Genomic DNA, 15,526 nt, shown 5'->3' on the forward strand with positions numbered 1-15,526 from the left:
TACATGTATTTGGAACTCTAAATCAAACACGGTTTGTGCTAGCTCTTTGAAACTTGACAGAATAAAGTAGTTCCAAGTTCTGTCTCTATGGTTTGTTTCCTATTGATGTAGCCCTAGGCAGAGACTGGCGCAAATCACTTTCATGGAAAGGGGTTGCCAAGCTTCCAAAAAACTACGAGGTTCCTGAAATCTCAGCACACATTTTTTCACCCAATCTTGATGAACCTTTCAGGTAATGATCAGTACCCCAATACACTTGGCTCACCAAATTTCGTTCTTCTATGTTAAACCGTTCGTTGGCAGTAACGGTTTTAATATTTAGGTTTCACTCTGTTTTCTCCAATATGGATACATGTAGTTGGAACTCTAAATCAAACACGGTTTGTGCTAGCTCCTTGAAACTTGACACAATAAAATACTTCCAAGTTCTATCTCTATGTTTTGTTTCTTATTGATGTAGCCCTAATCAGAGACTGGCGCAAATCACTTTCATGGAAAGGGGTTGCCAAACTTCCAAAAAACTACGAGTTTCGTGAAATCTCAGCACAAATTTTTTCAAGCAATCTGGATGACACTTTCAGGTAATGATCAGTACCCCAATCCCACTTGGCTCACCAAATTTAGTTCTTCTAGGTTTAATCGTTCGTTGGCAGTAACAGTTTAATTTTTAGGTTTCACTCTGTTTTCTTCTATATGGATACATGTTGTTGGAACTCTAAATCAAACACGGTTTGTGCTACCTCTTTGAAACTTGACACAATAAAGTAGTTCCAAGTTCTATCTCTATGGTTTGTTTCTTATTGATGTAGCCCTAAGCAGAGAATGGCGCAAATCACTTTCATGGAAAGGGGTTGCCAAGCTTCCAAAAAACTACGAGTTTCCTGAAATCTCAGCACACATTTTTTCACCCAATCTTCATGACACTTTCAGGTAATGATCAGTACCCCAATCCCACTTGGCTCACCAAATTTCACTCTTCTAGGTTAAACCATTCGTTGGCAGTAACGGTTTTAATTTTTAGGTTTCACTCTGTTTTCTCCTATATGGATACATGTAGTTGGAACTCTAAATCAAACACGGTTTGTGCTAGCTCTTTGAAACTTGACACAATAAAGTAGTTCCAAGTTCTGTCTCTATGGTTTGTTTAATATTGATGGAGCCCTAAGCAGAGACTGGCGCAAATCACTTTCATGGAAAGGGGTTGCCAAGCTTCCAAAAAACTACGAGGTTCCTGAAATCTCAGCACACATTTTTTCACCCAATCTTGATGAACCTTTCACGTAATGATCAGTACCCCAATCCCACTTGGCTCACCAAATTTCGTTCTTCTATGTTAAACCGTTCGTTGGCAGTAACGGTTTTAATATTTAGGTTTCACTCTGTTTTCTCCAATATGGATACATGTATTTGGAACTCTAAATCAAACACGGTTTGTGCTACCTCCTTGAAACTTGACACAATAAAATACTTCCAAGTTCTATCTCTATGTTTTGTTTCTTATTGATGTAGCCCTAATCAGAGACTGGCGCAAATCACTTTCATGGAAAGGGGTTGCCAAGCTTCCAAAACCTACGAGTTTCCTGAAATCTCAGCACATATTTTTTCACCCAATCTTGATGGCACTTTCAGGTAATGATCAGTACTCCAATCCCACTTGGCTCACCAAATTTCGTTCTTCTAGGTTAAACCGTTCGTTGGCAGTAACATTTTTTTTTTTAGGTTTCACTCTGTTTTCTCTTATATGGATACATGTATTTGGAACTCTAAATCAAACACGGTTTGTGCTAGCTCTTTGAAACTTGACAGAATAAAGTAGTTCCAAGTTCTGTCTCTATGGTTTGTTTCCTATTGATGTAGCCCTAGGCAGAGACTGGCGCAAATCACTTTCATGTAAAGGGGTTGCCAAGCTTCCAAAAAACTACGAGGTTCCTGAAATCTCAGCACACATTTTTTCACCAAATCTTGATGAACCTTTCAGGTAATGATCAGTACCCCAATCCCACTTGGATCACCAAATTTCGTTCTTCTAGATTAAACCGTTCATTGGTAGTAACAGTTTTAATTTTTAGGTTTCATTCTGTTTTCTCCTATATGGATACATGTAGTTGGAACTATAAATCAAACACAGTTTGTGCTAGCTCTTTGAAACTTGACACAACAAAGTAGTTACAAGTTCTATCTCTATGGTTTGTTTCCTATTGATGTACCCCTAAGCAGAGACCGGCGCAAATCACTTTCATGGAAAGGGGTTGCCAACCTTCCAAAAAACTACGAATTTCCTGAAATTTCAGCACACATTTTTTCACCCAATCTTGATGACACTTTCAGGTAATGATCAGTACCCCAATCCCACTTGGCTCACCAAATTTCATTCTTCTAGGTTAAACCGTTCGTTGGCAGTAACGGTTTTAATTTTTAGGTTTCACTCTGTTTTCTCCTATATGGATACATGGATTTGGAATTCTAAATCAAACACGGTTTGTGGTAGCTCTTTGAAACTTGACACAATGAAGTAGTTCCAAGTTCTATCTCTATGGTATGTTTCCTATTGATGTAGCTCTAAGCAGAGACTGGCGCAAATAACTTCCATGGAAAGGGGTTGCCAAACTTCCAAAAAACGACGACTTTCCTGAAATCAGCACACATTTTTTCACCCAATCTTGATGACACTTTCAGGTAATGAGCATTACCCAATCCCACTTGGCTCACGAAATTTCGTTCTTCTATGTTAAACCGTTCGTTGGCAGTAACAGTTTTAATATTTATTTTTCACTCTGTATTCTCCTATATGGATACATGTATTTGGAACTCTAAATCAAACACGGTTTGTGCTAGCTCTTTGAAACTTGACACAATAAATTAGGTCCAAGTTCTGTCTCTATGGTTTGTTTAATATTGATGTAGCCCTAAGCAGAGACTGGCGCAAATCACTTTCATGGAAAGGGGTTGCCAAGCTTCCAAAACCTACGAGTTTCCTGAAATCTCAGCACATATTTTTCAACCCAATCTTGATGACACTTTCAGGTATTGATCAGTACTCCAATCCCACTTGGCTCACCAAATTTCGTTCTTCTAGGTTAAACTGTTCGTTGGCAGTAACATTTTTTTTTTAGATTTCACTCTGTTTTCTCCTATATGGATACATGTATTTGGAACTCTAAATCAAACACGGTTTGTGCTAGCTCTTTGAAACTTGACACAATAAATTAGGTCCAAGTTCTGTCTCTATGGTTTGTTTAATATTGATGTAGCCCTAAGCAGAGACTGGCGCAAATCACTTTCATGGAAAGGGGTTGCCAAGCTTCCAAAACCTACGAGTTTCCTGAAATCTCAGCACATATTTTTCAACCCAATCTTGATGACACTTTCAGGTATTGATCAGTACTCCAATCCCACTTGGCTCACCAAATTTCGTTCTTCTAGGTTAAACTGTTCGTTGGCAGTAACATTTTTTTTTTAGGTTCCACTCTGTTTTCTCCTATATGGATACATGTTGTTGGAACTCTAAATCAAACACGGTTTGTGCTACCTCTTTGAAACTTGACACAATAAAGTAGTTCCAAGTTCTATCTCTATGGTTTGTTTCCTATTGATGTAGCCCTAAGCAGAGAATGGCGCAAATCACTTTCATGGAAAGGGGTTGCCAAGCTTCCAAAAAACTACGAGTTTCCTGAAATCTCAGCACACATTTTTTCACCCAATCTTGATGACACTTTCAGGTAATGATCAGTACCCCAATCCCACTTGGCTCACCAAATTTCATTCTTCTAGGTTAAACCGTTCGTTGGCAGTAACGGTTTTAATTTTTAGGTTTCACTCTGTTTTCTCCTATATGGATACATGTAGTTGGAACTCTAAATCAAACACGGTTTGTGCTAGCTCTTTGAAACTTGACACAATAAAGTAGTTCCAAGTTCTGTCTCTATGGTTTGTTTAATATTGATGGAGCCCTAAGCAGAGACTGGCGCAAATCACTTTCATGGAAAGGGGTTGCCAAGATTCCAAAAAACTACGAGGTTCCTGAAATCTCAGCACACATTTTTTCACCCAATCTTGATGAACCTTTCAGGTAATGATCAGTACCCCAATCCCACTTGGCTCACCAAATTTCGTTCTTCTATGTTAAACCGTTCGTTGGCAGTAACGGTTTTAATATTTAGGTTTCACTCTGTTTTCTCCAATATGGATACATGTATTTGGAACTCTAAATCAAACACGGTTTGTGCTACCTCCTTGAAACTTGACACAATAAAATACTTCCAAGTTCTATCTCTATGTTTTGTTTCTTATTGATGTAGCCCTAATCAGAGACTGGCGCAAATCACTTTCATGGAAAGGGGTTGCCAAGCTTCCAAAACCTACGAGTTTCCTGAAATCTCAGCACATATTTTTCAATCCAATCTTGATGACACTTTCAGGTATTGATCAGTACTCCAATCCCACTTGGCTCACCAAATTTCGTTCTTCTATGTTAAAGAGTTCGTTGGCAGTAACATTTTTTTTTTAGGTTTCACTCTGTTTTCTCTTATATGGATACATGTATTTGGAACTCTAAATCAAACACGGTTTGTGCTAGCTCTTTGAAACTTGACAGAATAAAGTAGTTCCAAGTTCTGTCTCTATGGTTTGTTTCCTATTGATGTAGCCCTAGGCAGAGACTGGCGCAAATCACTTTCATGGAAAGGGGTTGCCAAGCTTCCAAAAAACTACGAGGTTCCTGAAATCTCAGCACACATTTTTTCACCCAATCTTGATGAACCTTTCAGGTAATGATCAGTACCCCAATCCCACTTGGATCACCAAATTTCGTTCTTCTAGATTAAACCGTTCATTGGTATTAACAGTTTTAATTTTTAGGTTTCATTCTGTTTTCTCCTATATGGATACATGTAGTTGGAACTATAAATCAAACACAGTTTGTGCTAGCTCTTTGAAACTTGACACAATAAAATACTTCCAAGTTCTATCTCTATGTTTTGTTTCTTATTGATGTAGCCCTAATCAGAGACTGGCGCAAATCACTTTCATGGAAAGGGGTTGCCAAACTTCCAAAAAACTACGAGTTTCGTGAAATCTCAGCACAAATTTTTTCAAGCAATCTGGATGACACTTTCAGGTAATGATCAGTACCCCAATCCCACTTGGCTCACCAAATTTAGTTCTTCTAGGTTTAATCGTTCGTTGGCAGTAACAGTTTAATTATTAGGTTTCACTCTGTTTTCTTCTATATGGATACATGTTGTTGGAACTCTAAATCACACGGTTTGTGCTAACTCTTTGAAACTTGACACAATAAAGTAGTTCCAAGTTCTATCTCTATGGTTTGTTTCCTATTGATGTAGCCCTAAGCAGAGAATGGCGCAAATCACTTTCATGGAAAGGGGTTGCCAAGCTTCCAAAAAACTACGAGTTTCCTGAAATCTCAGCACACATTTTTTCACCCAATCTTGATGACACTTTCAGGTAATGATCAGTACCCCAATCCCACTTGGCTCACCAAATTTCACTCTTCTAGGTTAAACCATTCGTTGGCAGTAACGGTTTTAATTTTTAGGTTTCACTCTGTTTTCTCCTATATGGATACATGTAGTTGGAACTCTAAATCAAACACGGTTTGTGCTAGCTCTTTGAAACTTGACACAATAAAGTAGTTCCAAGTTCTGTCTCTATGGTTTGTTTAATATTGATGGAGCCCTAAGCAGAGACTGGCGCAAATCACTTTCATGGAAAGGGGTTGCCAAGCTTCCAAAAAACTACGAGGTTCCTGAAATCTCAGCACACATTTTTTCACCCAATCTTGATGAACCTTTCAGGTAATGATCAGTACCCCAATCCCACTTGGCTCACCAAATTTCGTTCTTCTATGTTAAACCGTTCGTTGGCAGTAACGGTTTTAATATTTAGGTTTCACTCTGTTTTCTCCAATATGGATACATGTATTTGGAACTCTAAATCAAACACGGTTTGTGCTACCTCCTTGAAACTTGACACAATAAAATACTTCCAAGTTCTATCTCTATGTTTTGTTTCTTATTGATGTAGCCCTAATCAGAGACTGGCGCAAATCACTTTCATGGAAAGGGGTTGCCAAGCTTCCAAAACCTACGAGTTTCCTGAAATCTCAGCACATATTTTTTCACCCAATCTTGATGGCACTTTCAGGTATTGATCAGTACTCCAATCCCACTTGGCTCACCAAATTTCGTTCTTCTAGGTTAAACCGTTCGTTGGCAGTAACATTTTTTTTTTTAGGTTTCACTCTGTTTTCTCTTATATGGATACATGTATTTGGAACTCTAAATCGAACACGGTTTGTGCTAGCTCTTTGAAACTTGACAGAATAAAGTAGTTCCAAGTTCTGTCTCTATGGTTTGTTTCCTATTGATGTAGCCCTAGGCAGAGACTGGCGCAAATCACTTTCATGGAAAGGGGTTGCCAAGCTTCCAAAAAACTACGAGGTTCCTGAAATCTCAGCACACATTTTTTCACCAAATCTTGATGAACCTTTCAGGTAATGATCAGTACCCCAATCCCACTTGGATCACCAAATTTCGTTCTTCTAGGTTAAACCGTTCGTTGGCAGTAACGGTTTTAATTTTTAGGTTTCACTCTGTTTTCTCCTATATGGATACATGGATTTGGAATTCTAAATCAAACACGGTTTGTGGTAGCTCTTTGAAACTTGACACAATGAAGTAGTTCCAAGTTCTATCTCTATGGTATGTTTCCTATTGATGTAGCTCTAAGCAGAGACTGGCGCAAATCACTTCCATGGAAAGGGGTTGCCAAACTTCCAAAAAACGACGACTTTCCTGAAATCAGCACACATTTTTTCACCCAATCTTGATGACACTTTCAGGTAATGAGCATTACCCAATCCCACTTGGCTCACGAAATTTCGTTCTTCTATGTTAAACCGTTCGTTGGCAGTAACAGTTTTAATATTTATTTTTCACTCTGTATTCTCCTATATGGATACATGTATTTGGAACTCTAAATCAAACACGGTTTGTGCTAGCTCTTTGAAACTTGACACAATAAATTAGGTCCAAGTTCTGTCTCTATGGTTTGTTTAATATTGATGTAGCCCTAAGCAGAGACTGGCGCAAATCACTTTCATGGAAAGGGGTTGCCAAGCTTCCAAAACCTACGAGTTTCCTGAAATCTCAGCACATATTTTTCAACCCAATCTTGATGACACTTTCAGGTATTGATCAGTACTCCAATCCCACTTGGCTCACCAAATTTCGTTCTTCTAGGTTAAACTGTTCGTTGGCAGTAACATTTTTTTTTTAGATTTCACTCTGTTTTCTCCTATATGGATACATGTATTTGGAACTCTAAATCAAACACGGTTTGTGCTAGCTCTTTGAAACTTGACACAATAAATTAGGTCCAAGTTCTGTCTCTATGGTTTGTTTAATATTGATGTAGCCCTAAGCAGAGACTGGCGCAAATCACTTTCATGGAAAGGGGTTGCCAAGCTTCCAAAACCTACGAGTTTCCTGAAATCTCAGCACATATTTTTCAACCCAATCTTGATGACACTTTCAGGTATTGATCAGTACTCCAATCCCACTTGGCTCACCAAATTTCGTTCTTCTAGGTTAAACTGTTCGTTGGCAGTAACATTTTTTTTTTAGGTTCCACTCTGTTTTCTCCTATATGGATACATGTTGTTGGAACTCTAAATCAAACACGGTTTGTGCTACCTCTTTGAAACTTGACACAATAAAGTAGTTCCAAGTTCTATCTCTATGGTTTGTTTCCTATTGATGTAGCCCTAAGCAGAGAATGGCGCAAATCACTTTCATGGAAAGGGGTTGCCAAGCTTCCAAAAAACTACGAGTTTCCTGAAATCTCAGCACACATTTTTTCACCCAATCTTGATGACACTTTCAGGTAATGATCAGTACCCCAATCCCACTTGGCTCACCAAATTTCATTCTTCTAGGTTAAACCGTTCGTTGGCAGTAACGGTTTTAATTTTTAGGTTTCACTCTGTTTTCTCCTATATGGATACATGGATTTGGAATTCTAAATCAAACACGGTTTGTGGTAGCTCTTTCAAACTTGACACAATGAAGTAGTTCCAAGTTCTATCTCTATGGTATGTTTCCTATTGATGTAGCTCTAAGCAGAGACTGGCGCAAATCACTTCCATGGAAAGGGGTTGCCAAACTTCCAAAAAACGACGACTTTCCTGAAATCAGCACACATTTTTTCACCCAATCTTGATGACACTTTCAGGTAATGAGCATTACCCAATCCCACTTGGCTCACGAAATTTCGTTCTTCTATGTTAAACCGTTCGTTGGCAGTAACACTTTTAATATTTATTTTTCACTCTGTATTCTCCTATATGGATACATGTATTTGGAACTCTAAATCAAACACGGTTTGTGCTAGCTCTTTGAAACTTGACACAATAAATTAGGTCCAAGTTCTGTCTCTATGGTTTGCTTAATATTGATGTAGCCCTAAGCAGAGACTGGCGCAAATCACTTTCATGGAAAGGGGTTGCCAAGCTTCCAAAACCTACGAGTTTCCTGAAATCTCAGCACATATTTTTCAACCCAATCTTGATGACACTTTCAGGTATTGATCAGTACTCCAATCCCACTTGGCTCACCAAATTTCGTTCTTCTAGGTTAAACTGTTCGTTGGCAGTAACATTTTTTTTTTAGGTTTCACTCTGTTTTCTCCTATATGGATACATGTAGTTGGAACTCTAAATCAAACACGGTTTGTGCTAGCTCTTTGAAACTTGACACAATAAAATAGTTCCAAGTTCTATCTCTATGTTTTGTTTGCTATTGATGAAGCCCTAAGCAGAGACTGGCGCAAATCACTTTCATGGAAAGGGGTTGCCAACCTTCCAAAAAACTACGAGTTTCCTGAAATCTCAGCACACATTTTTTCACCCAATCTTGATGACACTTTCAGGTAATGATCAGTACCCCAATCCCACTTGGATCACCAAATTTCGTTCTTCTAGATTAAACCGTTCATTGGTAGTAACAGTTTTAATTTTTAGGTTTCATTCTGTTTTCTCCTATATGGATACATGTAGTTGGAACTATAAATCAAACACAGTTTGTGCTAGCTCTTTGAAACTTGACACAACAAAGTAGTTACAAGTTCTATCTCTATGGTTTGTTTCCTATTGATGTACCCCTAAGCAGAGACCGGCGCAAATCACTTTCATGGAAAGGGATTGCCAACCTTCCAAAAAACTACGAATTTCCTGAAATCTCAGCACACATTTTTTCACCCAATCTTGATGAAACATTCAGGTATTGATCAGTAACCCAATCCCACTTGGCTCACCAAATTTCGTTCTCTGGTTAAACCGTTCTTTGACAGTAACAGTTTTAATTTTTAGGTTTCACTCTATTTTCTCCTATATGGATACATGTAGTTGGAACTCTAAATCAAACACGGTTTGTGCTCGCTCTTTGAAACTTGACACAATAAAGAAGTTCCAAGTTCTATCTCTATGGTTTGTTTCCTATTGATGTAGACCTAAGCAGAGACTGGCGCAAATCACTTTCATGGAAAGGGGTTGCCTAGCTTCCAAAAAACTACGAGTTTCCTGAAATCTCAGCACACATTTTTTCACCCAATCTGGATGACACTTTCAGGTAATGATCAGTACCCCAATCCCACTTGGCTCAACAAATTTCGTTTTTCTATGCTAAACCATTCGTTGGCAGTAACAGTTTTAATTTTTAGGTTTCACTCTGTTTTCTCCTATTTCAATACATGTACTTGGAACTCTAAATCAAACATGGTTTGTGCTAGCTCCTTGAAACTTGACACAATAAAATAGTTCCAAGTTCTATCTCTATGTTTTGTTTGCTATTGATGAAGCCCTAAGCAGAGACTGGCGCAAATCACTTTCATGGAAAGGGGTTGCCAAACTTCCAAAAAACTACGAGTTTCCTGAAATCTCAGGACACATTTTTTCACCCAATCTTGATGACACTTTCAGGTAATGATCAGTACCCCAATCCCACTTGGCTCACCAAATTTCATTCTTCTAGGTTAAACCGTTCGTTGGCAGTAACGGTTTTAATTTTTAGGTTTCACTCTGTTTTCTCCTATATGGATACATGGATTTGGAATTCTGAATCAAACACGGTTTGTGGTAGCTCTTTGAAACTTGACACAATGAAGTAGTTCCAAGTTCTATCTCTATGGTATGTTTCCTATTGATGTAGCTCTAAGCAGAGAGTGGCGCAAATCACTTCCATGGAAAGGTGTTGCCAAACTTCCAAAAAACGACGACATTCCTGAAATCAGCACACATTTTTTCACCCAATCTTGATGAAACATTCAGGTATTGATCAGTACCCCAATCCCACTTGGCTCATCAAATTTCGTTTTTCTATGCTAAACCATTCATTGGCAGTAACAGTTTTAATTTTTAGGTTTCACTCTGTTTTCTCCTATATGGATACATGTAGTTGGAACTCTAAATCAAACACGGTTTGTGCTAGCTCTTTGAAACTTGACACAATAAAATAGTTCCAAGTTCTATCTCTATGTTTTGTTTGCTATTGATGAAGCCCTAAGCAGAGACTGGCGCAAATCACTTTCATGGAAAGGGGTTGCCAACCTTCCAAAAAACTACGAGTTTCCTGAAATCTCAGCACACATTTTTTCACCCAATCTTGATGACACTTTCAGGTAATGATCAGTACCCCAATCCCACTTGGATCACCAAATTTCATTCTTCTAGGTTAAACCGTTCGTTGGCAGTAACGGTTTTAATTTTTAGGTTTCACTCTGTTTTCTCCTATATGGATACATGTAGTTGGAACTATAAATCAAACACGGTTTGTGGTAGCTCTTTGAAACTTGACACAATGAAGTAGTTCCAAGTTCTATCTCTATGGTATGTTTCCTATTGATGTAGCTCTAAGCAGAGACTGGCGCAAATCACTTCCATGGAAAGGGGTTGCCAAACTTCCAAAAAACGACGACTTTCCTGAAATCAGCACACATTTTTTCACCCAATCTTGATGACACTTTCAGGTAATGAGCATTACCCAATCCCACTTGGCTCACGAAATTTCGTTCTTCTATGTTAAACCGTTCGTTGGCAGTAACAGTTTTAATATTTATTTTTCACTCTGTATTCTCCTATATGGATACATGTATTTGGAACTCTAAATCAAACACGGTTTGTGCTAGCTCTTTGAAACTTGACACAATAAAGTAGGTCCAAGTTCTGTCTCTATGGTTTGTTTAATATTGATGTAGCCCTAAGCAGAGACTGGCTCAAATCACTTTCATGGAAAGGGGTTGCCAAGCTTCCAAAACCTACGAGTTTCCTGAAATCTCAGCACATATTTTTCAACCCAATCTTAATGACACTTTCAGGTATTGATCAGTACTCCAATCCCACTTGGCTCACCAACTTTCGTTCTTCTAGGTTAAACCGTTCGTTGGCAGTAACATTTTTTTTTTAGGTTTCACTCTGTTTTCTCCTATATGGATACATGTATTTGGAACTCTAAATCAAACACGGTTTGTGCTAGCTCTTTGAAACTTGACAGAATAAAGTAGTTCCAAGTTCTGTCTCTATGGTTTGTTTCCTATTGATGTAGCCCTAGGCAGAGACTGGCGCAAATCACTTTCATGGAAAGGGGTTGCCAAGCTTCCAAAAAACTACGAGGTTCCTGAAATCTCAGCACACATTTTTTCACCCAATCTTGATGAACCTTTCAGGTAATGATCAGTACCCCAATCCCACTTGGCTCACCAAATTTCGTTCTTCTATGTTAACCCGTTCGTTGGCAGTAACGGTTTTAATATTTAGGTTTCACTCTGTTTTCTCCAATATGGATACATGTAGTTGGAACACTAAATCAAACACGGTTTGTGCTAGCTCCTTGAAACTTGACACAATAAAATACTTCCAAGTTCTATCTCTATGTTTTGTTTCTTATTGATGTAGCCCTAATCAGAGACTGGCGCAAATCACTTTCATGGAAAGGGGTTGCCAAACTTCCAAAAAACTACGAGTTTCGTGAAATCTCAGCACAAATTTTTTCAAGCAATCTGGATGACACTTTCAGGTAATGATCAGTACCCCAATCCCACTTGGCTCACCAAATTTAGTTCTTCTAGGTTTAATCGTTCGTTGGCAGTAACAGTTTAATTTTTAGGTTTCACTCTGTTTTCTTCTATATGGATACATGTAGTTGGAACTCTAAATCAAACACGGTTTGTGCTAGCTCTTTGAAACTTGACACAATAATGTAGTTCCAAGTTCTATCTTTATGGTTTGTTTCCTATTGATGTAGCCCTAAGCAGAAACTGGCGCAAATCAGTTTCATGTAATGGGGTTGGCAAGCTTCCAAAAAACTATGAGATTCCTGAAATCTCAGCACACATTTTTTCACCCAATCTTGATGACACTTTCAGGTAATGATCAGTACCCCAATCCCACTTGGATCACCAAATTTCGTTCTTCTAGATTAAACCGTTCATTGGTAGTAACAGTTTTAATTTTTAGGTTTCATTCTGTTTTCTCCTATATGGATACATGTAGTTGGAACTATAAATCAAACACAGTTTGTGCTAGCTCTTTGAAACTTGACACAACAAAGTAGTTCCAAGTTCTATCTCTATGGTTTGTTTCCTATTGATGTAGACCTAAGCAGAGACTGGCGCAAATCACTTTCATGGAAAGGGGTTGCCTAGCTTCCAAAAAACTACGAGTTTCCTGAAATCTCAGCACACATTTTTTCACCCAATCTGGATGACACTTTCAGGTAATGATCAGTACCCCAATCCCACTTGGCTCACCAAATTTCGTTCTTCTATGTTAAACCGTTCGTTGGCAGTAACAGTTTAAATTTTTAGGTTTCACTCTGTTTTATCCTATGTGGATACATGTAGTTGGAACTCTAAATCAAACACGGTTTGTGCTAGCTCTTTGAAACCTGACACAATAATGTAGTTCCACGTTCTATCTCTATGATTTTTTTTTCTATCAATGTATCCCTAAGCAGAGACTGTCGCAAATCACTTTCATGGAAAGGGGTTGACAAGCTTCCAAACAACTACGAGTTTCCTGAAATCTCAGCACACGTTTTATCACCCAATCTTGATGACACCTTCAGGTAATGATCAGTACCCCGATCCCACTTGGCTCACCAAATTTCGTTCTTCTATGTTAAACCGTTCGTTGGCAGTAACAGTTTTAATTTTTAGGTTTCACTCTGTTTTCTCCTATATGTATACATGTAGTTGGAACTCTAAATCAAACACGGTTTGTGCTAGCTCTTTGAAACTTGACAGAATAAAGTAGTTGCAAGTTCCGTCTCTATCGCTTGTTTCCTATTGATGTAGCCCTAGGCAGAGACTGTCGAAAATCACTTTCATGGAAAGGGGTTGCCAAGCTTCCAAAAAACTACGAGGTTCCTGAAATCTCAGCACACATTTTTTCACCCAATCTTGATGACCCTTTCAGGTAATGATCAGTACCCCAATCCCACTTGGCTCACCAAATTTCGTTCTTCTAGGTTAAACCATTCGTTGGCAGTAACGGTTTTAATATTTAGGTTTCACTCTGTTTTCTCCAATATGGATACATGTAGTTGGAACTCTAAATCAAACACGGTTTGTGCTAGCTATTTCAAACTTGACACAATAAAGTAGTTCCAAGTTCTATCTCTATATTTGCTTTCCTATTGATGTAGCCCTAAGCAGAGACTTGCGCAAATCACTTTCATGGAAAGGGGTTGCCAAGCTTCCAAAAAAGTAGGAGTTTCCTAAAATCTCAGCAAACATTTTTCAAACCAATCTTGATGACACTTTCAGGTAATGACCAGTATCCCAATCCAACTTGGCTCACCAAATTTCGTTCTTCTATGTTAAAGAGTTCGTTGGCAGTAACAGTTTTAATTTTTAGGTTTCACTCTGTTTTCTCCTATATGGATACATGTTGTTGGAACTCTAAATCAAACACGGTTTGTGCTAGCTCTTTGAAACTTGACACAATAAAGTAGTTCCAAGTTCTATCTCTATGGTTTGTTTCCTATTGATATAGCCCTAAGCAGAGACTGGCAAACATCACTTTCATGGAAAGTGGTTGCCAAGCTTCCAAAAAACTACGAATTTCCTGAAATCTCATCACTCATTTTTTCACCCAATCTTGATGACACTTTCAGGTAATGATCAGTACCCCAATCCCACTTGGCTCACCAAATTTCGTTCTTCTAGGTTAAACGGTTCGTTGGCAGTAACAGTTTTAATTTTTAGGTTTCACTCTGTTTTCTCCTAAATGGATACATGTAGTTGGAACTCTAAATCAAACACGGTTTGTGCTAGCTCTTTGAACCTTGACACAATAAATTCGTTCCAATTCTGTCTCTATGGTTTGTTGCCTATTGATGTAGCCCTTAGCAGAGACTAGCGCAAATCTCTTTCATGGAAAGGGGTTGCCAAGCTTCCAAAAAACTACGAGTTTCCTTAAATCTCAGCACACATTTTTTCACCCAATCTTGATGACACTTTCAGGTAATAATCAGTACCCCAATCCCACTTGACTCACCAAATTTCATTCTTCCAAGTTAAACCGTTCGTTGGCAGTAACGGTTTTAATATTTATTTTTCACTCTGTTTTCTCCTATATGGATACATGTATTTGGAACTCTAAATCAAACATGGTTTGTGCTAGCTCCTTGAAACTTGAAACAATAAAATAGTTCCAAGTTCTATCTCTATGTTTTGTTTCCTATTGATGTAGCCCTAAGCAGAGACAAGCACAAATCACTTCCATGGAAAGGGGTTGCCAAGCTTCCAAAATACTACGAGTTTCCTGAGATCTCAGCACACATTTTTCAACCCAATCTTGATGAGAATTTCAGGTATTGATCAGTACTCCAATCCCACTTGGCTCACCAAATTTCGTTCTTCTAGTTTCATCCGTTCGTTGGCAGTAACAGTTTTAATTTTTAGGTTTCACTCTGTTTTCTCCTATATGGATAAATGTTGTTGGAACTCTAAATCAAACACGGTTTTTGCTAGCTCTTTGAAACTTGACACGATGAAGTAGATCCAAGATCTATGTCTATGGTTTGTTTCCTATTGATGTAGCCCTAAGCAGAGACTGGCGCAAATCACTTTCATGGAAAGGGGTTGCCAAGCTTCAAAAAATCTTCGAGTTTCCTGAAATCTCAGCACACATTTTTTCACCCAATCTTGATGGCACTTACAAGTAATGATCAGTAGGCCAATCCCACTTGGCTCAAAAAATTTCATTCTTCTAGGTTAAACAGTTCGTTGGCAGTAACGGTTTTAATTTTTATGTTTCACTCTGTTTTCTCCTATACGGATACATGTAGTTGGAACTCTAAATCAAACACGGATTGTGCTAGCTCTTTGAAACTTGACAGAATAAAGTAGTTCCAAGTTCTGTCTCTATGGTGTGTTTCCTATTGATGTAGCCCATGCAGAGACTGGCGCAAATCACTTTCATGGAAAGTGGTTGCCAAACTTCCAAAAAACT

Source organism: Spermophilus citellus (assembly GCF_964194105.1).
Source record: "Spermophilus citellus genome assembly, chromosome: 14".
In the NCBI taxonomy this organism is placed as follows: domain Eukaryota; kingdom Metazoa; phylum Chordata; class Mammalia; order Rodentia; family Sciuridae; genus Spermophilus; species Spermophilus citellus.